The sequence below is a fragment of the Gorilla gorilla genome, chromosome 7, assembly GCF_029281585.2.
Source record: "Gorilla gorilla gorilla isolate KB3781 chromosome 7, NHGRI_mGorGor1-v2.1_pri, whole genome shotgun sequence".
Lineage (NCBI taxonomy): Eukaryota > Metazoa > Chordata > Mammalia > Primates > Hominidae > Gorilla > Gorilla gorilla.
In genome coordinates this window covers 27,986,385-28,009,266 of record NC_073231.2, presented here as the reverse complement: position 1 = coordinate 28,009,266, position 22,882 = coordinate 27,986,385, and the positions used below count along the sequence as shown (strand labels likewise).

The following is a 22,882-nucleotide window of genomic DNA, read 5'->3' as shown; positions in this document are numbered from 1 at the left end:
GAATTCATTGAAAGTGCGACTATAGACTAATTTGAAAAGATAGATAATTTTAACCCACCAGGCCAACATAGTGAAACCCTGTCCCTACTAAAAATACAAAAATTAGCCAGGCATGGTGGCGCGCACCTGTAATCCCAGCTACCTAGGAAGCTGAAGTGGGAGAATCATTTCAACACGGGTGGCAGAGGTTGAAGTGAGCCAAGATCTCACCACTGCATTCCAGCCTGGGCTACAGAGTGAGACCCTGTTTCAAAAAAAAAAAAGAAAAGAAAAGATATATAATTTTGTGGGTTTCATATAACTCAAACTAAGCTTTATAAGTATTATTTAGTAATAGTTTCATTGTTTAATAAAGTATGCATGGTATAATGGGGGTTTGTGGTTGGATTAGGCCAAGTGATCAATTCTTGCCATTGATTTGCGAGCATAAGCATTATGTGTCATTTCCTGTGCAAATGTTTAATTTCCAGCGTGTGGCCATTCAGTGCACTCTTTTCACCCTACTGTGGTAACCAGAAAAGTTCCAGATCGTGATTACTCTGAGTAAAGGTGATAATGACATGGCTACAGGGTCTCCAATCAATCCGCAAAGGACGTGTAACACAAGTGAGAAATAAGCAACTGTACTCCTGCACAATCAAAACTTGGAGGTGAGTATTACCACATAACAACCAAGTCTATCATGACTGATACCATGGGTCATAGCAACTACCTAAAACATGAATAGAAAAAAGATTGAAAGGAAATATTAACAGTAATTGCCTCTCTGAGATAGGATTTTAAGGTCTTTAATTTCTGCTCCTTGATACTTTTTTGTCCTCCTAGGTTTGTTTTATTGAGATTGTTTTAAATGTCCCCACTAAAAAAAATAAAGAAAGAAAGAAAATCAGATACTTTAGACGACCTGCTTTGAAAATATAAAGAGGAATACTTTAAAAGTATTGTATCAGTTGTTTATGTGCAAATCATGTGTCATGATACTAGTTTAATCTCAGTTCTAAAATATTTTCACATAAATTCAGTTAAAAATTCTGCTCTGTGTCGCGTATATGAAGAAATACTTTCCGCAAAATTTCCTAACTAAGATGTCTATAAAACTCTGTGGTTTCTAAGGAATGCTAAAACTATTTAACTAACAAAGCACAAGATCCAAAGAACTTCCAACAATTCTCCACCTGAAAAGGAACTCAAAAATGTTTTACTTTTCAAGAGTCACCATGAAATCTACATTTCAGAAGAATAAAATGATACGAAGTGCATGCTTCTTATCATTACAGACATTCTATCCACTGTTCTCTTATTCTTTCTCTTCTGTGATATTTACAGGGAGAGAGAGGAGGAGAAAGAGAGGTTGTTCCGAAAAGCAGAAGCTACCATTATTGGGCTACTCTATCAATTAACAGTATACTGTGGGAGCAGACCGTTCAAAATGTGGCTATAGTCAATACAAAGTCCTTAACAAGAATTAATACAAATATCTCAACAAGGCCACATAGTAAGAGGTAAATTGCTGGAGATCTTTTATAACTGAACATTGTACACTTTTTCTTTTTCCAACTCAAGGAGAATATTGAGCCTTCAATGCTCCTTGGCAATTCCTTTATATAATTCTCAATCAGTGCTTTCTCTCAGATTCTCTGCAGTGGTTCTTTCAAACCCAATCCATCCACTCAATCCTTGGATCCAACCACTCCTTCCTAAAAGTTGACCTGACCCCCAGGAAGATTTATGAGTTGTTGGCCTTCCTGGTATGTAGTTCCCTTTCTAGTTTACAGAGAGTAAATTCAGACAAATAATTTAAGGAGCTCATTGTTACCTGACACATTAAAAAGTAAGTATCCATGCGATGGGGTGCGGGAGGGAGAGGTGCTACTCCTGGAACATACAGTACCTACTAGTTAATGGATTGCCAATTTATGGTGACTTTGCTTGAGTGGGAAGGCTTGCTGGTGCAAGGCACAGAAGAGGAGTTGAAGGGTGATGTATTGCTGGAGTAGTTGTTTCTTTCCTGACCTGAAAGCCAACCACTTACTAGACAGAGAGACACTGAAATTCCTCTTTATAAAATTATAAAGGTAGGATTTGAATTGCATCTAAAATAAACTGGGTTGTAACTCATATAGCATTTTCATAATGAGCCACACATCACAGTTTACTTTTTTAAAAATCACTTGTTGCAGTTCTAAGAAGGGGATGGAGAATACCTTCAAGGACTTTTCAAAAAAGAAAAATTGGTTTCATCATGGAAGAACAAGTCATCTTAAAGGGCTATGAAGTTATCCAATAAACTTGCCTTTTTAGAGTGCTTAATAACACTCATTTAAAATAAAAGAATATCAAATTTTTTCTTTAAAAATTGTCACAAGCATGTAACAAGTACAAAGCTCCACTGAAAATACGGCTTATGAGAACGTTACCCAGCCGAAGCCAGTTTTGGTCCCATCGGATGGGCTGAGGAGCAGTTGGCACTAAAGCAACGAGCTATCCTGCCACAAGCCCAGGTTCACAGGCTTTTTCCAGGAGTTCATCAGTTAGCGGAAGGCACAGACAAAGGCTCAGATATTGAGGTTAACTTCCAGTTTCTGAGCCTGGCATTTGATCCCCAAAACTCACAGGTATGACCTGTATAAACCAGGGACAAAATGTTACATTGTGAAGGCCTTCTATTTTGTTACTTCCATCAATATGAGTCTCACCTTCTGTGATGGTTAAGTTTATGTCTCAACTTGAATGGGCCATGGAATGCCCAGATATCTGGTTAAACATTATTTCTGGGGATGCTGGAGAGGGTGTTTCTGGACACAGCTCGCATTTGAATGAATGGACTGAGTAACGCAGATGGTCCTCCCCAGTGTGGGTTGCATCAGTAACCTACTGAGGGCCTGAGTAAACAAACAAGTGGAGGAAGGCGGAATCCTCTCTCTCTCTCTCTCTGCCTGACTGCTGGAGCAGAGACATCAATCTTCTGCCTTTCAACTGGGATTTATGCCATTGGCGCTCCTGGTTCTCAGGCCTTTGGTGTTTTTTTTTTTTTTTTTTTTGGCCTTCGGTCTTACATCATCATTCCCCAGTTCTCAGCAGTTCACACTTGGACTAGAATTAAAACACACTATTGGCTGGGCACAGTGGGTCACACCTGTAATTCCAGCACTTTGGGAGGCCGAGGCAGGCGGATCACAAAGTCAGGAGATCAAGACCATCCTGGCTAACATGGTGAAACCCTGTCTCTACTAAAAATACAAAAAAAAATTAGCCAGGTGTGGTGGCGGGCGCCTGTGGTCCCAGCTACTCGGGAGACTGAGGCAGGAGAATGTCGTGAACCTGGGAGGCGGAGCTTGCAGTGAGCTGAGATTGTGCCACTGCACTCTAGCCTGGGCGACAGAGTGAGACACCGTCTCAAAAAAAAAAAAAAAAGACTCACACTATCAGTTCTGCTGATCCTCAGGCATCACACTCAGACTATAACTATACCACTGGCTTTCCTGTCTCCAGCTCACAGACGTCAGATCATGGGACTTCTCGGCCTCCATACCATGTGGGCCAGTTCCATAGACAGACAGACAGAGAGATAGACAGACAAATGATAATGAAGATAGACAGATAGATGATACATGATAACGAATATGATAAATAGATGATAGGCATGACGATGATGATAGACAGACAAACAGACAGAAAGATCTCCTGCTGGTTCTGTTTCTCTAGAGAACCCTGAGTAATACCTTTTCCCAAAGTAGAATCAAAAACAATATACTTCCCAGACTCCCTTGCAGCAGTTACAGGCAAATGACCCATCGGATCCACATAACTTGGACGCAGAAGGGAATTATATGAGGCAGTAACTGAATGCAGGCAGATGGATTTGGGGGAAATGTAGTGGTAGAGGTGTCTGGTTCTCCCCAGACAGCTAGGATGGAGCTTCTGGATCCAGTACCAGACACAATTACAGTTGGGGAAGGTGGCAGCAGTGGTATTGTTGCCAGAACAACTCCATTATGTGGCTCGGGGTGTCTCCTAACTACCTCGTTCCTGGATGGGCTGCTCACCCTCAGTTGGGCAGCATCCATTCTGGTGATCTCGCCCTCCCAGGGATTTTATAAGGTATGCAACATTCTTATTTTTAGAAACAAGGTCTTAGTCTGAGGCTGAAATGCAGTGATGCAATCATGGTTCATTGCAACCTTAACCTCCTGGGCTCAAGAAATCCTCCCACCTCTGCCTCCTGAGTAGCTGGGACTGCAGGTGAGTGCCACCATCCCTGGCTAATTTTTGACACTTTTTATACTTTTTTCTGTAGAAACAAAGTCTCACTATGTTGCCCAGGCTGGTCTTGAACTCCTGAGCTCAAGTGACCTTCCTGCCTCAGCTTCCCAAAATGCTGGGATTATAGGCATGCGCCACCATGCCCAGCCTGCAACATTCTTCAATAAATCTCTTTTGGCCTAAATTAGCTAGGGTAGATTCTGTTATTTGCAAGAAAGAACCTTGACTGACAGAAATGACAGCTTACAGGTCAAGGATGGAGCCAGTAAATATGGAGAATAATAATACCCAGGAGTGGCAATTATCATTTCAGGAGCACACAGAAGGCTCCATTTTCCCTCAGCACCACCCCTAAGCATCTGCTCTTGGTGCTTGAAGAGTGCTCTCAACTGAAAAAAACCTCTATTTCTATGACCAAGTATAAGGATTAGAAGGCAGATATTTTTGGTAGAAATGGCACACAGGCTTAATCTCACAACATATTTTTTGAAGTCGTGATTTTTTTTCTCTAGAGCAGGTTTTAAGATGAGGTGGTGAGGAAAAGCATGAAGTAACTGGATGAAGGATGAGCAGAAAAGAAGCAAGGGAGAAGGCAGAAGCAAGCACCAGAGATTTCATCTGCTTCTCAATTTTTCCTAAAACGTGGAGGGAAATACTGAAAATAAACATGCCAAAATATTAGGACCATCGTCCCTCTTTATCTGAAGGTATTGGTTTCAGGACCTCCCTTGGATACTAAAACCCACCCATGCTCAAGTTCCTGATCTAAAATGACACAGTAATTGCATGAAATCTATGCACATCCTCTCCTATACTGTAAATCATCTCTAGATTTCTTATAACACGTAATACAATGTAAATGCTAAATACTTGTTATACTGTATTGTGATCATTGCTATACTGCATTGTTTATTTGTATCGTTTTTTACAAATAGCTGTTATATTGTGTTGTTTTTATTTGTATTATTTTTATTGTTGTATTGTCATTATTTGTTGGGATTTTTAAAAATATTTTCCATCCATGGTTGGTTCAATCTGCAGATGCAGAATCCACAGATACAGAGGGCTGGCTGTAATTGTTACCATTATGTAGGATTATGAACAGTACATTTCCTACACATTTATATTTTTCTCTACTTCTCAAATATTTTACAATCCACATGTATTTTATAACTGAATTTTAAAGTATTTTTAATAATAGATTATTCTAAGTCTCATTGCACTCAAAGCAATTGGTTACATATTTAGAAGCAGAAGAGAACTCTGGAGTCATCTAGCCTAATTTCCCACAGACAGAAGTGCCCGAAACATGCCAGACCTCCAGGATCCTGGCTGAAGAGACCCTGACCCTCACAGACCCTTCTTCACCCAGAGTTCCCTGACATACAGAGGACAAGCCCCTGCTTCCTCTCCTCATGACTCTGCCTCAGATGTTTGAAAATAACTTTCATATGAAGGTCCTGAGACTTCTCCAAGTTAAACATCCTTGTTTTTTTAAGTAATTTCTCAAATGGCTTCTCACAACTCTAGTTATACTGAGATTTATAAATGTCCTTCATAAAATATGGCACCCATAAATGGAACAAGATATTCACGTTGCCATCAGACCAGGACACGGTATACTGCCCTTGACATAACATTGACCATCAAATATATTTTTCTTTCCTTTTCTTTTCCTTCCTTTTATTTTCTTTCATTTCCTTTTCTTGTTCCCTTCCCTCCCTTCCCTTTCCTCCTGTCCCCTCCCTGTCTCCCCCTTCTTCTTCCCCTTCTCTCTCTGTCTTTCTCCCTTCCTGTCTATCTTTATATATTCCTATTTCTATCTCCCTATGGCAAAATGTTGCCTTTAATGGATGCAGACTTTCTCATAGAAGCATCTTATATTCCTATGATGATTTCATAAAATGTTAAACATAGAAAGAGATGTGCATAGAGAAATGCACTGAGTCCAACATACTGTGAAGGAGGCATAGGAGCAAGTTCATGTTCCCATCCCAAACCCTGGGCCTTCTTCCTATTTGCAGAGCCCTCCTTCCCTCCTTACGTATTGTAGCTGCTCAAGCCTCCCCTCACTGTGGAATAAACTCAGGCTCATGTCTGTAAAACACTTATCCTCCCTTCTCAACATACACATCTGGCCTAGCTAGGAGGCATAATCTTGGTATTTGGCTTTATTTTCCAAGGTGACCACTTTTATTTGATAAACCCCAATTCTTATCAATGTACCTATGGTCAACGATAGTTTTCTATTTTTCAACAGTTTGCATTTCAACAGAGAAGAATGCCTCTGCTCCCAAGTCACACACATCTAGGCAAACTGTCAAAGTGAAAAAAGTAATAACTTTACAAAAGTGGGTGTCATAATCTCCATGTTATAAATGAAAAAATGTCAGACCCTTAGAATTTTGAAGGTGTTACCAGAGGTTAACCCACTCGTGAGTGGCAGAGCTGAGAACCCAGTGACTGTCAACTCGGCACCGCCTTGCCCTGCTCCTCTAGATCAGTCACTGGGACCCCAGGTCCTTCATTCTCTCCCTTCCCCCACTAAGAGCATCCTGTTTCTCCAAACATAGTAGCCAGGGGGCTTCACTGTCTTTCTCCCCTCTCAAATCAAAGCCTGCCCTCCAATGCTCTTTTCCTGCAAGTGTGTTAAATACTAGTAGATATTATCTGCCCAGCAGGTTATGTAAAAGACGTTAAAGAGCTAAATAATATCACTCTAAATTCCATTTTAAATATCAAGCTGGAGCAAGGAAAAATTCCTCTGAAATCACACCGTATATTCCTCCTTTCATTAAAACTCACTTTGCCCTATTGCCTAAAGATTAAGATTTTAGAGCAAAGTTGTCAATTCCAGGAGGGCACTCTCTCTCTCTTGTTCACTTCCTTTGGTCCCAGCACCTAATGCATTTCCGAGGACATTGTAGGACCTCAGTAAATACTTGCTGAGTTAATTAATGAATATCAATAGCCAACCACCTTCTGAAATGTTCTACAGGCCTGATGTGGAATTCCAAAGCCCACTTGACTTACAGATACTGAGCCCCCCGGGAAGGGGAGACCTGAGCTAGGGAAAATTTCTTGTAAGTTGAGGCTCCAGATTTATACAAAAGAAAGTTCAAACAACTTCTCATTAAACTTTGGAATTCATTCACATAGTCAATAAGCATCTATTAAAGCCTTCCATGAAGAGGCACTGTGAGAGAGACTGAGTTAGCTGAGATGAATAAAACACGGCCCGTACCCTCAAGAAACCCACAGGCTACTCTGCAATACAGGCACATTAACAGATAATTGTGTCAAAATGAAGTAGGACTTCTCCTCCCCCATCCTATGGAAAGGATATTTTAAAACTATGAGAAATCTAATTAAACCTGTTACTGGGCCAGGCATGGTGGCTCATACATGTAATCCCAACACTTTGGGAGGCTGAGGAGAATCACTTGAGGCCAGGAGTTCAAGACCAGCCTGAACAAGATAGGAAAACCCCATCGCTACAAAACATTTTTTAAAAAATTAACTAGGTGTGATGGCTCAGCCTGTTACCAACTGGCTGAGGCTTAAGGGCATTGGTAGCCACCAGGGTGGAATGGAATACTCATCACGAATGATAGGTTTTCTTGCTTTGCAACAGGCTGAGTCAATCACACCAGGAGAAGAAACAGTCCTTCCTCAAGCCTCAACTGTGTTGCCTGCCTTTATAAGGTGAGCTTGAGTTTAGTTAAAAGTTGTAGAGAGATCACACTGAAATTAGTGCACCCACCTCCATCCTTATTTTGAGAATCAAAGTCCAACTCTACCCAGCTACAGGCAGCAATGAAAATTGGGACAAGTCCCATCAACATTCAGCCAATGCAAGAGGCATTCAGATATGTAAGGTGCAGGGGTTGGGGGCATACACTTTGTATGGGGAACGGTGGAGTTTTCTGTGAAAGGTAATGGAGGAAAGGAAGAGAAAACAGATCAGAAAACAGGGAGCACCACCTGAGATGTCCACTTTTCAAAGACCTCCATTTGTAATGCCCTCCCTGGGCAGGCACAAGGGAACAAGCACATTAGATACAGATATCGTCTCCATTCAGTTCGCCCTCTTTTGTTCTTTTGACATCTACACAGCCCCTCGAAAAATGACATATTCCTCCACTGTCATAGAGTTGGGTCTGAAGAAGACTGGAAAAACTCTAGGAAGACATAGTAACTGCTCCTCAATCATGCTGCAGAGCCAAGGCTGGAGAGGCATCCATTTCTTACCCTTCAATCAGCGCCTCTCTAAAGGCAAAGTCACCATTGATTAGCAACAGCTGCCTAGAAAAGCCCATGTCCAAAAGGCAGTAAATTCCCAGGTAATCCTTCATGCATTAAGAACAAGAATTAAAAGGCATGAAAAGTGAGGATCCCCCTACATGTGGGTTATAAAAAATATTATAATAGACACAGCAATGAAGATGTCAATAATAAATGCCATTTACTGAGTACCTATTATAGGCCCTGACACTACACATATGTTATTTAAGATCACCCTTCCACTATCCCCATAAATGAAATATCATTATCCCCAATACATAAACAGCAAAACTGCAGCTCAAAATTGGAAAATACTTTTCCCAAGGCCTCAGTGCTGCCACTTATATCCAGGTCATGCTTCCTCTACAGTTCTTGTTCTTTTCATTACACCACAGTGCTCATTTGTTGGCAGACTTTGGAGGACTCTGAGCAGAAGCTGTTTAAGGGCTCCAGAAAGACTTCCCAGAGGAGGCTTCACCTGACCTGGGTCCTAAAGGGTGAGTATGAAATATTCAAAGAAAGGGCGGGAAGAGGAAAGGCACCATCTTCACCAAGAGGACCATCTAAGCAGAAGTGTGATGCGAGCAAGAGCCCAGCAGGAGCTGAGAATGCTGAGGCCACCAGTGTTGTTAGAGCATGAACATGACACACGCAGGCAGGAAGAAAGGGCAGAGGAGGCAGAGAGATCTGGAGAGGCTGGTTTGTGCTGGGCTTTGCATGCTGTTAGGAAGTCTGAACTTTCTCCTATAGACAGCATGGAGCTTTTGGAGGAGTTTAAGAAAGGGGAGTGATGTGATCAGATCAGCATTTTAAACACATCATCGTGGCAGATGTGTGAAGGGTAGATTGAATAGGAACAAGATTAGAGGCAGAGATAAGTCAGGAGACTGTGACAATAGTAAGGTGAAAAGTAATAAAGACCCAAACAGAATGCTTTTAATAGGAATGGAGATAAGAGACAAATCTAAAAATTAGAAAGAAAAGTTGGCAGGTCTTGGTGGTGATACAGATATTGCAGATAGGCGGGTGGGGGGTGGCATTCGGTGGTGCATGTGGCATTCAAATCACCAGAAACAGAGCTGGTTTAAGGAGAGAATGAGTCCAGTGTTGGAGACATTGGGCTGAGGTGTCTGTGGGACCTTGAGTAGGATGTCTAGGAGGCAGCTGAATATACATGTCTGGGGGTCCCCATGGAGACCCGGAAGCTGCCAGCATGTAGGTGGTAATTGAGGTCATGGGTTTCAATGAGTTCTTCCAGGATGGAGGACCATGGGCTAAGGACAGGACCCAAGAGAACACAAACAGTGAAAAGTTGGACAGAAGGCCACATGCAGTGGCTCATGCCTGTAATCCCAACACTTTGGGAGGCCGAGGTGGATTGCTTCTTCCCAGGAGTTCAAGACCAGACTTAACAGCATGGTGAAACCCTGTCTCTAGAAAAAATACAAAAAATTAGCCAGGTGTGGTGGCACGCACCTATAGTCCCAGCTACTTGGGAGGCTGAAGTCAGAGAATCACCTGAGCCCCAAAAGTTGAGGTGGCAGTGAGCCATGATCATGCCACTGCACTCCAGCCTGGGTGATGGGGTAGATCCCGTCTCAAAAGAAAAAAAAAAAAAGTTGGACAGAAGGTAGGGAGCTCCTGAAGGAAGTGTTAATAAATGGTTGGAAAGGAACTAGAAAAATCAGGAGACTAAGGAGTTCTGAAAGCCAGTGTATAACATTTTCAGAAGGTGAAAGTCATTCATAGTATTAGATTCGGAGGAAAGCTAGAGAAAACTCAGTACAAAAAAAAATCCCTCAGATATGGCTATTAGGGAGATGCTGCGACATCAAAAAAGCAGTGTCAGTCATGGTTTGACATGCGGTTAAGGGGGTTTCAAGGTCAAAGGACAGTCGGGGGAACATCAGTATTATTAGGATGGGAAGGAAGTAACCATGTTTACAGACTGAGAGGAAGGAACTGCAAGGAGACAGAAAGATCAAGGATATTAGCCAAGGTAGGGAAAGAGATGGAGGGGTAGGTTAATGTATCAAAGTGATAGGAGCTGTGGTCAAAAGCACAGGCAAAGCAGCAAAGCAGGTGGCCATGGGCACGGAGCACAGGTGCACCCTGAGACGGCAGAAAACAGCAAGGAAACTAGAGCTGCAGGTACATTGGAAAAGATTCTGGGAAGATTTAAACATATGGAAGAAAATCATGCCCTTTGGTTTCCATTTTTCTTGACAAAGTAGAAAGCAAGACTTCAGGCCTTTGTAGTGATGTTAATCCACAGAGTTGTGTGGTTATCTCCAGCGGGAGTCAGGAAACGGAATGATGGTTTGTGGGGAGACAAAATTCAACATTGGCTTATTTGGGGATTTTGCAGCCAAGCAAAGTTGTGAGAAAGCCTAGAAGATGCATCTAGTGGCAGACAAAGAGTAACTTTAAGAAGCTCAATCTGGGGCAGTTCTGAGAGTCCCACTCAAGATACTGTCCTACAACTCCCAGTGTGATTTTAGTCCTGGAGAAAGACAAGATTCTAAGAAGCACCTTGCACTCATATAAGTTGAGCTTCATCATGCTAAGCAGACCCTGCTAGTTTTGGGTTGTCCTATAAAGAAGTATTAAATTGGGACAATTGGTAGGACTCCAGCTAGTTCAATGGCACAGGCATCTCCATGTTCCCTGGCAACTGTGGGGCTTGTTTGCTTGTTTTGCATTTTGGGTGCTCCTAGGGGCTAAATTAGTCCATGTACCACACCTTACCCTTCTCCCCACTGCTTTTGTAGCTTTATTTCTCTTCCAATAAAAGAAAATGTTTCAGCCTCAAAGCTTTTAAAACCAGTTACTTCCAGGGCTCTCAATATCAGTTAATTCCAGGGCTCTCAAAACCAGTTAATTCCAGGGCTCTCAAAACCAGTTAATTCCAGGGCTCTCACCCTCTCCTCTTTGACCTTGGCCCATGCTCCTCTGCCTCCCTGCTGACTCAAAACCCCATGTATGCTACTGAAAGAGACTCTCTCCATCAACTTGCCTTGACTAAAGCTCACCCTTCCCCAGCATCAGTGCTTTCCTTTGTAGCTCTCAAGAATGGGGAGTGCATGCATTCCTGTGCCCCATATACTAGAGCTGGAATATTCTCCCAGATCTTCATAGTCACATTGAAAGTCCCTCCCTGTTGGGCCCCATGCTGTCTGGCTCTACCACTCACTGACTCTTCTCACAGTATTCGTGTCCTGACCTCCCAGTAAATCCCATTATGGTCATCAGACTTCGGCAACTGGATCACTAGCTTCTTCCTCACCTTAAACACTGCTGGCATCCTGCGGACAACGCTTCCAGCACCCTGGTTTCATTGTCCCAAGGTCAACTGCTCCACTAGCAAAATATTAGCCTCTTGGACCCTGGAGCCCACCTCCAGTGAAAACATCCCATCCTTGCAGCTTCCTCCCTCTTTTTTCCTACCCTACTCTCCAGCTTCATGGAGCACCCAGGCCCTTGAAGCCTTTCCTCCAAAGCGGTTCACCCTCCTCTGCTTCATCTCCACCCTTGTCCAGGCCAGACCCTAAGTGGAAGAATGTCAACTACTTCTCCCCATCACTCTCAACTCCCTTGTCCTGCCCGGAGCTACGCTGGTCCCTCAAGCTCCCAGGATCCCAACTATCCATGTTCCCCAGGATTACAGGACTTACTAAAGAAACACTACAGCTGGGGAGATTCGACATTCCCAATATATAGATTCCATTCTCAGCCAAACCCTCAGGTCAGCCAAGATATCCTGTTATATACCTGAGTCAGCTCTCTTTCCCCAGTCTCTGCAGTAATGATTCCAACTTTAATACTCTTTTCAAACCCTCTCCATAACAACATCTCCACTCTGAATAAGCTACTTGCCTCTTATTTCACCAAAAACAGGATGCCTCAGGCAAGATCTCCCTCGGCTTCCTAAGTGTTTCTGTACCTACCGCTTCTTCTCCAAACAGTGTTCTAAGGTTCATTCTTCCATCCACCTTTGCTTTAGAGACCATCCCTGAAACATTAATTCTCCCTCTTTTTCTGTATCTTCTGTCTCTATCTTCCCTCAGATTTTAGCTTATAATTGCATTTAAGCCCCTCTCAACTTTAAAAAAAGAAAATAGTTACTGTGACTCAAGATCCCACTTCTAGATGGTGCTCTGCATAGCCAAGCTGTGCAAGAAATACTTTTCATTCATTTTTTAAATCAAAGGAATGCATAAGCATAGCTTTTGAAGTTAAATAATGCTGCAAGGCTTAACAAATTTTAAAGATATTTTTCCATAATCCTCGTTTTTCTAAATAACATATGTACATTATACTTTAACTTTTTATATTTAAATATTATATTTCCCTAGTATGGAAGATGAGGATCAAGCTCTCTCTACCAACTGCTCACCATCTCCCATCAGACATACAAACATCCCTTTCCCCCTTCCTTCATCCTCCCCATATTGTTATACCATAATTAGTGGTTAAATTATTAATCAATATTCACATGGATATGTCTATATATATATATCATACATTTAGTGTACTATGTTTTTCCTTGTACACATTTTGTTTTTACATAGTTTTTCCTAATCTTTCTTTCCATGTTCAGTCCCACGCTTTCCAAAAGAACAGTAAAACTCTTCTCAATACAGTGAAACACATGAGGAAATCCACTGCTTAATATTTGTGTCTCCTATAATCCCTCCATCATCAGTTCCATATGGAAGGATTACTGCCTAGGCTGACTGTCCAGCTGTCATACTGAGGTTTTCCTTTGCTACCATCTGTTAATTTTTTCTTTGCTTCTCCCAGTTTTAGAGACCCCGATTCCTAGATTCTAAGTCTTTCTATTTCTTGGTTTATATCCTTGTTTCGGTGGATTGCATCCTACAGTAGCTTTCTGAAAACAAGTGCAGGGAAAGAACATCTTTTGAGATCTTGCAAATCTACTCTCACTCTTGAATGGTCATTTTGTTAGGACTAGGACTCTAGGTTGGAAATCATTTTCCCTCAGAATGTTGAAGGCACTGCTGCACCATTTCCAAACTGTAGAGATGTTTATGATATTCTGATTCTTGGTCCCTAGTATATAACCTGTTCCTCTCTGGTAGCTTTTACAAACTACTCTTTATCATTCGAGTCCTGATATTTCACCATGATGTACTTTATGTGTGAATTGTTTTTCATCTATTATGCCAGGAACTCACTAGCTCTTTCAGTTTGGAAACCCAGGTCTTCAGAAGACTTGAAAACTTTGTTCTCATTTATTTGATAACTAACCCCTTCTACTTTCCATTTTCTCCTTCTGGGCTCTTACTGGTCAGATGTTTGAGCTTTTGGACTGATTTTCTCATCTTTTCTACTTTCCATCACTTTATCCTTCTTTCTACTTCTGAGACATTATCTTTCCTCAGCATTATCTATTGGCCTTTAAAATTTCTACAATCTGCCAGGCATGGTGGCTCATGCCTGTAATCTCAGCACTTTGGCAAGGTGGGAGGATTGCTTGAGTCCAGGAGTTCAAGACCAGCCTGGGCAACATAGTAAAATCCTGTCCCTACAAAATTTAAAAAAATAATAATTAGTATATGTGCTGCCAAAGAGAACACAAATAATAATAATAATTAGGCAGGCATGGTAGTGCATGCCTGTAGTCCCAGCTACTCGGGAGGCTGAGGTGGGAGGATCGCTTAATCTCAGGAGGTTTAGGCTGAGGTGAACTGTGATTGTGCCACTGCACTCCAGCCTGGGCAACACAGTGAGACCCTGTTTATTAAAAAAAAATTCTACTATCATATTTATTTTTCAAAAGCCCTTTCCTGTTCTCTGAATGCTTCTTTACATAAAATCCCATTCTTATTTCATAGATATATTTCCTCTTATCATATGAATAGTATTAATCATTATATTTTGAACTTTTTGATGCCCCCTACATTGTCTCTACTCCTTTCTTCCATTCATTTATCTGTCAGGATCTCCATGTACACTTATAATCTGCCTCAGTTTTTTGGTGATTCCTGGCTTCTCTTCATACTTAATGATTAGGCACTACATTTATAAGAAGTTCATCATGCATGGGCAGAGGCTACTGCCTCGTGAGTTTCTCCAGAGTTTAAGAAAGGATCCATCTATTCTGCTAGGTCCTGTGTTTGGGGAGGCCAATCTCCTCACCTGGCTGCCTATGTTGAGTGGGCTCTAAAGCAGAAGAGGCCAAGGAAAACTTCCTGTTCAGCATGCGAAGTGTCACTTCGTGACCCTGCTTCCAGCACATTACCTGAGTGCCAGAATTAATCTCCAGGCATGGGGTGTGGCAGGGGGAATGGCAGGTACAGGGGAAGTTGCCTGGTTGCCTGAAGATGGGAGAGAAAATATGGGTATCTAAATGGTTCCTTATGCAAATGTTCTTGCAGCCTGCTTTTTGCCCTTTCCCAGTGCCTCCACCTTCAGTGGTACCTGATGCCTCTGATTTCAAGCTTTTCAGAGTTTTCACAACAAGAATGGGTCCCTTCCTTCTTGATTTTACCCCCATGCCAACCTCACAGACAGCTGAGTGTTAGCTTTCTCCAAAGGAGAAAGTGGGAAAGAGCGAAGGTGGTGGGCGCGGGGGAAGAGAAAGGAAGGAGAGGGAAGGGAAGGATGGAGACGGGAAGGAGGGAGGGAGGGAAAGTTTTCTTGAACATCTATTATGTACCAGATTCCATCTGTCTTGGGCCCTTCACATAAAGAAACATTGTAATCCCAACAACATTCTTAGATGGCTACTGGTATCATTACTCACATCCATCATACAGTTGAGGAAACACTGCTCAGAGATACTATTGGGTTGGTGCAAAAGTAATTGTGATTTTTACCATGAGAAGCAATGGCAAAGACCACAGTTGGTTTTGCACCAAACTAATAGGTAGCTTGCTCAAGGTCATACAACTAGCAAATGTCTGCATTCATACTCAGAGCACTGTGACCCCCAAAACCCATGCTCCTTTCCCCTAATAGAGACATATGGCCCTGGGGACCACTGGCCGCTTCTTAAGTGACAAATTGTTGGCAACCTCTGCCTTTCTTTCATGCAAAGCCAGTTCTGCTGCTGGGGTTGGCTCTGGAGGCCCTTCCATCTTCTGGTCCCCACAAGCTTAGCCGGCCTTCTCAGGCAGTGCATAGAGTATTTTATATTCTCCCTGGAAGAGGACCAAGGCGCTGTGTTCTCAGCTGCCTGGGCTAAGATCTGAAGCTCAGACCCAGCCACTGACGTCACTCGGCATGTCCTCCACTTCCACTGGGCCGTTTATGCTGGCACAGCGCGAGAGCAAGGCTGGCGGGAAGAGGATCAGCCCAAACAGCATTAATAAGAGGCAGCTGGTCTTTAAAAGCTTCCCTGACAATGTAAAGAAACTAAGTCAGATGTTTTTGGAAAGGGTATTTGAATGAATGTGTCTAGCACCTCATCTCTTTCTAGTGCCACTCTTCCTACTTCCTTCCCCACACACTTGCTGCAAGTTTCCTGTGGCTCCTTTCAGCACAAATGGATGATGACCTGATGGGCTAAGGTCAGACACTGGCCAGTGTGAGTTAGGGTCCCAGGACTGAGTTTCACTTAGGGTGCAACATCAAAGCAGGTGCTCTCTCAGGATCACCCAACAAGCACTCTCGGTGCCTGGCTTACCATGCCCTGGTACCAGCCCTGTGGGGCAGAGTTGCTAAGATTTTTGGGTGGAAAAAGGGTAAGTGGACACAGAAAGTGGGCAGGGATTAGCCTCTTTGTGGACTGGCCTAAAAGCTGCACTAGTTACCACAGTCAAGGCATGGATTATGCCGACAAATGGTAACCTTCCTTCAGGGACTAGAAGAAACTAAACTAAGATAAACTGTGCACCCATCACACACTGGGCAATGTGTTATGGTCTTTTATGTGCTTCAATTCCTATGCTTAATCAAGCCCTACCCATGCTGTCTTCTTCTCAAGCTATTCCAAATACTTCCCCTCCGCGTGACCAAGTTCTTGCCTCTTCTGTGAAGCCTTCCCTGGTCAACTCCTCCAACAGAGACCTCTGAGACCTTTCAGTATTTTCTATCTAACCAGTCCACTCTGAACCATGTGGTTTTTGTTGAGGACAATCTGTCCTTTACATTGGCCTATGATTCCTATAGAAGGCCCCATGCAGGAAATTTCTTTACAAATTCTGTGCCAGAGGAAACTCTCATCATGAAGAACTAGGATTCTCTCTCATTTCTGACAATGAGATCTTTGTAATGGACCATGTTTCCTTCTTGGCTTACCAGGAAACTCCAAGCACAGGGAAGGTTTAATTTAGGTTAGGCGTTCAGAGAAGGTCTCTACTCTATAAGGAAATGGTTTTTTAAGCTGGGACCCAAAGGATGAAAAAGAATTAGCCAGATGAATACTGGAGGGAGTATCATCCCTTTCTAAAATGGCAGCATGTGCTAAGGTCCTGAGGCAGAAAAGAACCAAATGCCCAGTGTGGCTGCAGCATGCTAAGTAAAGGAGCCAGCAGTACCAACAAGGCTCAAGAATGCATTTGAGACCCTCCAAGAAAGGGAGCTAACTCTTACAGATCCTGTGTGCCATGGAGAGAAGTCTGGATTTTAGTCCAAGTGTGTTGGAAAGCATTTGGAAAGGTTAAGTAACACATTCCATCTTACCTGGCTTTTCAGCAGCAGAGCCAGGTCTCACGACAATTCTGCCTGGTTCTAAAGCCATTCCTTATGGTACCTTTGAAAGCTTGAGAAGTTTTATGTGTAGGTCTGACATGAGCCAATTTACCTCTTAAGATGATTTCTCTAGCAGCTCTGTGGAGAACGCATTGAAGAGAGACAAAAGCAGGAAGAGAGAGATCAGTTAAGAAACTATTGCAAGCTGTCAGGTACAAGATGATGGCAACCTAGCCTGGATACATCTGTGGTCATAAAGGGAAGTGAAGAGCACCAGGGCATATTTTGGGGATGGAATCGACAGAACATTTTGGTTGCATAAAGTACCATAAGGAGGCCAGGCATGGTGGCTCATGCCTGTAATCCCAACATTTTGGGAGGCCGAGGCGGGCAGATCAGCAGAGGTCAGGAGTTCAAGACCAGCCTGGCCTACGTGGCAAAACGCCATCTCTACTAAAAATACAAAAATTAGCTGGGTGTGGTGGTGCGTGCCTGTAATCCCAGCTACTCGGGAAGCTAAGGCAGGAGAATCGCTTGAACCTGGGAGGCAGAGGTTGCAGTGAGCCAAGATCTTGCCACTGCACTCCAGCCTGGGTGACAACGTGAGACTCCATAAAAAAAAAAGAAAAGAAAAAAAGGTACCATAAGTAATGGCTTCAGAACCAGACAGAATTGTGGTGAGACCTGGCTCTGCTGCTGAAAAGCCAGGTAAGATGGAATGTGTTACTTAACCTCTCCAAGACATAGACCCCTCATCTGCACAATGGAAATAACACCTACCACAAAGGCCTGAATCAAGTATTAAAAAACATGATGGCCAGGCACGGTGGCTCACGCCTGTAATCCCAGCACTTTGGGAGGCAGAGACGGGCAGATCACGAGGTCAGGAGATCGAGACCATCCTGCCAACATGGTAAAACCCTATCTCTACTACAATACAAAAAATTAGCTGGGCATAGTGGCGCATGCCTGTAGTCGCAGCTACTTGGGAGGCTGAGGAAGTGGAATCGCTTGAACCTGGGAGGCGGAAAGTGCAGTGAGACCTCTCTGGGAAGAAGCTGGGAAGTAAAATTAGCTCTTTACTGAACATTTTGCAGTGTCTTCTTTCTACAAAGTCCCCTCTTTCTCCGCCCCCCCACCCCCACCCCCACCCTTCTTTCCTTTCTTTTTCCTCCTGTGCCCTCCTTTTCCTTTCTCTTCTCCTCTATAGTCATGGCCTCTGGAGATCTCCTGTCCCCAGTGTTAGGACTCAGGACCAAGAAAGCCCACCTCTGTCTATTCTCCACCCTTCTGTCCTCAGCAGCTCACAGCTGAATTCTCTAAGGTCAGTGAATTCTCTAAGGAGAAGTGAGCCTCTGAACTCGAATTCTCTCTTTCTCTGCTAGGAACCTAAAAAGTTCGATTTCACCAGCTTTCCCCACAAATTTTCTACGGGCTTAGGGCCACTGGCTATAGAATTCAGTGTCTTCAGTACACTAGACCAAAGCAGTTGCATAATGTCCGGCCAGGCTTCCAGAAGCCTCACAAAGCCAAGCTTCCAAAATAGCCCCGGTAAATGAGCCCAAATAATATGTGAAATTGTATCAGGGCTGCTGTGCCCAGAAGCCTCACACAGAATGGGGAGGGGCACTCACCAGACCAGGTTGCTGACACTCGATATCTTCTCACCGCCATGGGCTGATTAGAAAGGGATTAAGATTAAGTGGACGGGGGCAACTCCAGTGCATAAGGCTGGAGTGTGACGATGAGAGGAGAGCAGTCAGCTAACAACTAAGCCCTATGATGGGACCCAAGCAGCCAACACACCGAACCCTTAGCGGTGGCTGGGATTCCTGTTCTGCACTTCACCTGTGTTGCTCTCACGTGTGTCCCCACAGCTCCATCATCATTTCCTCTTGGTAGATGGAGACACCGAGGCTCAGAGCTGCTCAATAGCCTGCCCAATCCACCATCATCTGTCTCCTCAAAGTCGTGCTCTGGTCCACAAGGGCTACCAGCTGTAGTTAACTCATATGTCACAGGTGCAAGCTGGGCTAAGCTGCTGGGCTCCAGAAGAGAGGCAATGAGGTGCTCCCAGGGAGATTGGCTCTCAGGAAGGACGTATTTGGATCTGTCTCTGTTTAAAGTTCTCTGCGGCACTGGTTTTAATGCTGCACAATTCTAGCTGTTGAATAACAGCTCAGAGGACAGGGCAAACAAAAGGAGAAACTATGAATACAGTGGGAGCCCCTGGGAGCTGTAGGAGGAAGTCATGCGCAGTGCGGCCAGGTGTCCACCTGCAGGCACTCTCAGCTCCCCCAGTTGCTCCAGCAGAGGGTGCTGCTCATGGTCCCTGCGTGGACCCCAAACCTGGATCTTCATGCTGCAGCTGCCCTGTTGCCACCAGGCCTCTCTTCCATCGAGCCTCCCTCCTGCATCTGCCAAGAAAACGAAGGCTCTGGGACAGGACCTGCCTCAGGGTCCCATGCCCTTACCCACAGCCTACCTATGTCCTCCCAATCCACTCCTAGCTTTTCTGTGCCAACCTCAGTGGAATGCATGCCCCTTCCTTCACCCAGGCAGGGCCACCAAAAATGCCCTCCTGAGCCTTGGTTCCTGTTGCTGCTCTAGTTTCGAATCCCACTTAACTCTTTCAGCCCCTAACCTTGCCCATGTTGTACTCAAAAATATCATTTAACATCCCAAGTGTCCATGTCAGATGAACGGATAAATGAGGTCTATACATACAGTGAAATATTATTCAGCTTTAAAAAGGAAGGAAATCCAGGCCAAGTGTGGTGGCTCACACTTGTAATCCCAGCACTTTGGGAGGCCGAGGTGGGCGGATCACTGGAGGTCAGAAGTTTGAGACCAGCCTGGCCAACAGGGTGAAATCCTGTCTCTACTAAAAATACAAAAATTAGCTGGACGTGGTGGTGGGCACCTGTAGTCCCAGCTACTCAGGAGGCTGAGGCAGGAGAATCACTTGAACCTGGGGTGGGGGGCGAGGAAGCAGTGAACCAAGAGAGCACCACTGTACTCCAGCCTGGGCGACAGAGTGAGACTCAATCTCAAAAAAAAAAATAATAATTTCTACAAAAAAATTAAAAAATTAGCTGGGCATGGTGGCGCACTCCAGTAGTCCCAGCTACTCAGGAAGCTGAGACAGGAGGATCAGCTGAGCCTGGGGAGGTCGAGGCGGCAGTGAGCCATGATCATGCCACAGCACTCTATCCTGGACAACAGAGTAATGACCTTGTCTCAAAAAATAAACAAATTTTAAAAAGGAAGGAAATCCTGACCCATTGTGACAGGATGCCATGTGAAATAAGAGTCACAAAAAGACATACCGTATGATTCCATTTGTATGAGGCACCTAGAAGAGTCAAACTCACAGAGACACAAAGCAGAACAGGGCCGCCAGGGTCTGGGGGATGGGGAAATGGGAGTTTGTGTTTAATGGGCACAGACTTTCCATTTGGAAAGATGACAAAGTTCTGCAGATGGATGATGGTGGTGGTGGTGGTCACACAATAATGTGAATGTTTTTATTGCCACTGAACTGTACACTAAAAAATGGTTAAAAACGTAAATTTTATGTTACGTATATTTGATCACTTTTTAAAACTTCACATAAAAGTAAAAACCAGTTTCAAAAATGAAATCGCTTAGAAGCCTCTCTCCAGGAAGCCTTCCCTGAACACCCAGGCTTCACTAGATGCTGCCCTGAGCTCTGTCAGTAGCTCTATCATAGCACTTCTCACATTTTACTTAAAATGTCTATTATGTGTCTGTTTGTGTTTCCCAATAGAACATTAAGGCTGCAGGCACAATTTCATCCGCTTTCGGGTACTTGGTGCCTGGTCAGCACCTGTCACATACACACGCTCACAATACATGTGCCTTCAATGAAACAACTGAACCCTACATCTGTTGCCTCTCATCATCTGGTTTTCCATTGTTAAGCTCCTCAAAAATGTCAGCCTATACACCCTTTCTTGTTTCTTCAGTTTCCATTCCTTCTTCACCCTCCAGCAATCAAACACCTTATTCAGACAGTGCCCTAGTAATTACTCCACCTTGTAAGCCTCTGCTCTGGTGACTGCTCTTCCAGACTCTTCCACCATCACCCAGTTGTACCATGTGGTCTGTTCTCCGTGTTCTCACAATCCCTGAGTCACCTCCGTGACGTGATTTTCCATGCTCTATATCAGTTATTAATTTACGTGACACTCCATCAACTGTGAGCTTCTTGGAAGCCAGAAAGGTATCTTACACATCTCAGAGCTCCAGTACCTAGCAAAGAGCTTGCCACATGGTAGATACCTGATAACTGTTTGTTGAATGAATTACTGAGCCCCAAGCACTTAGTTCCTATCATCAGTCACTTCCCTCTTGTGAACATCAGATAAAAAAAAAAAAGATAGGCAGACAGAAAGTGTAGTGCATGACTTAAAAAGGAATGAAAGAAAAAGAAAGAGGGGAGGAAGGAAAAGGGGAAGGAGGATGAAAAGGAGGGGAAGGAGGATGAAAAGGAGGGGAAGGAAGGAAAAATGCAGTGAGGGGCTGTCTACAGGACTAGCTCCTTAAAGTTTTGCTTCAGTTGACTCTAACACAAATCCTTCCAGTGCCATCTCATGCCTCCTGGGGTGTCTTGTTCTGGCAGTTTGATTCATTCTTTATTTCAGGGGGCAGCCAAATACCCCACTTCGCTTAGTAGGCAGAGTCTCGGACAGATCTTGTTGCACCAGGACTCATCTGTACTCCAGAATCATCTTCATCCGTATTTAACTATCCAATTAAATCCAGGCAATCAGCCATCCTTCCAGATAGGGCTGGGGGCTGTGGTCCCCATGCATTTTGTGAGCTTGCAGCAACTCAGACCAACAGCTGCACAGGGTTTAGTTTAGGTCTTTTTTGCAGTGGTGCGGGGGGTGGTCTTTTTGGTATGTTTTTATGGAAGGGATAGAGGAGGGGAAGCTGGGTAGATGCTGAGTGATCACAGTGTCCTGGAGGATATTGAGCATTGGGGAAAATTACCTTCCTGATGACTCAGAAACAGGAAGTGGTGACCCAGAGCAACGCACGAAGGGGAGGCATGCACATAAGTGATGACATCGTTTCCTATTTTGATGAGTGTGGTCGTATGGGAGTGGAAAAGAGGGGAAGAAAACAATCAAAGGGACAGGACAGTGAATCTCCTGCGTGTCTTTGCTCATATCCCCACATCCCCAGCCCCCATTCCTCCACTGTCATAGGGGCAGCACCTCCGACAGCCTTCCTCTCTGTCAGCCTCTGGCTCTGGTGGAGAAGAGAGAACCTAGCAGAGCTCATTTTGAGTCATCCTGACCAAGGACAGGAGCTAGATGAGCAGGCAGGTGCCCTCAGTCCTGCAGAAGCCAATGTGCTGGAGGTGGGAATCCTCTGAACAGTCAGTGGAAGAAACCAGAATCCTAAGTTTGTGAACTCCTCACCGGCTCCTGGAGCACAGGAGTGGCCCCCGCCACCCCCATTTCACCACTGGGGGGAATGGGTAAAAGGGTTTGGAGGTGGCATAGTGAGCAGCCAGCATTCTGGCTCAGAGTGAGGACAGAGAGACCCAAGAATGTGCAGCAGAGCATCCCAAATGTCACCAGAACATCCAGCAATTGTGGAGGGAGGTCAGAGCACAGACAGAACTAGGTCTATTGTGACTACA

The 22,882-nt window shown here is 44.1% G+C and overlaps 1 long non-coding RNA gene across 2 annotated transcripts in view; it reads right to left on the bottom strand.

Moving 5' to 3' along the window:
- Positions 1-20,254, bottom strand: part of LOC129523971 (uncharacterized) — a 53,391-nt gene extending 33,137 nt beyond the window's left edge. For both annotated transcript variants that reach the window (XR_008667606.2, XR_008667605.2), the window contains exons 1-2: positions 19,054-20,254; positions 17,197-17,343 (exon numbers count right to left, since the gene is read on the bottom strand). This is a non-coding gene — a long non-coding RNA (uncharacterized lncRNA). The remainder of the gene's footprint in view (positions 1-17,196; positions 17,344-19,053) is intronic.
- Between the last annotated feature and the right edge of the window lie 2,628 nt (positions 20,255-22,882).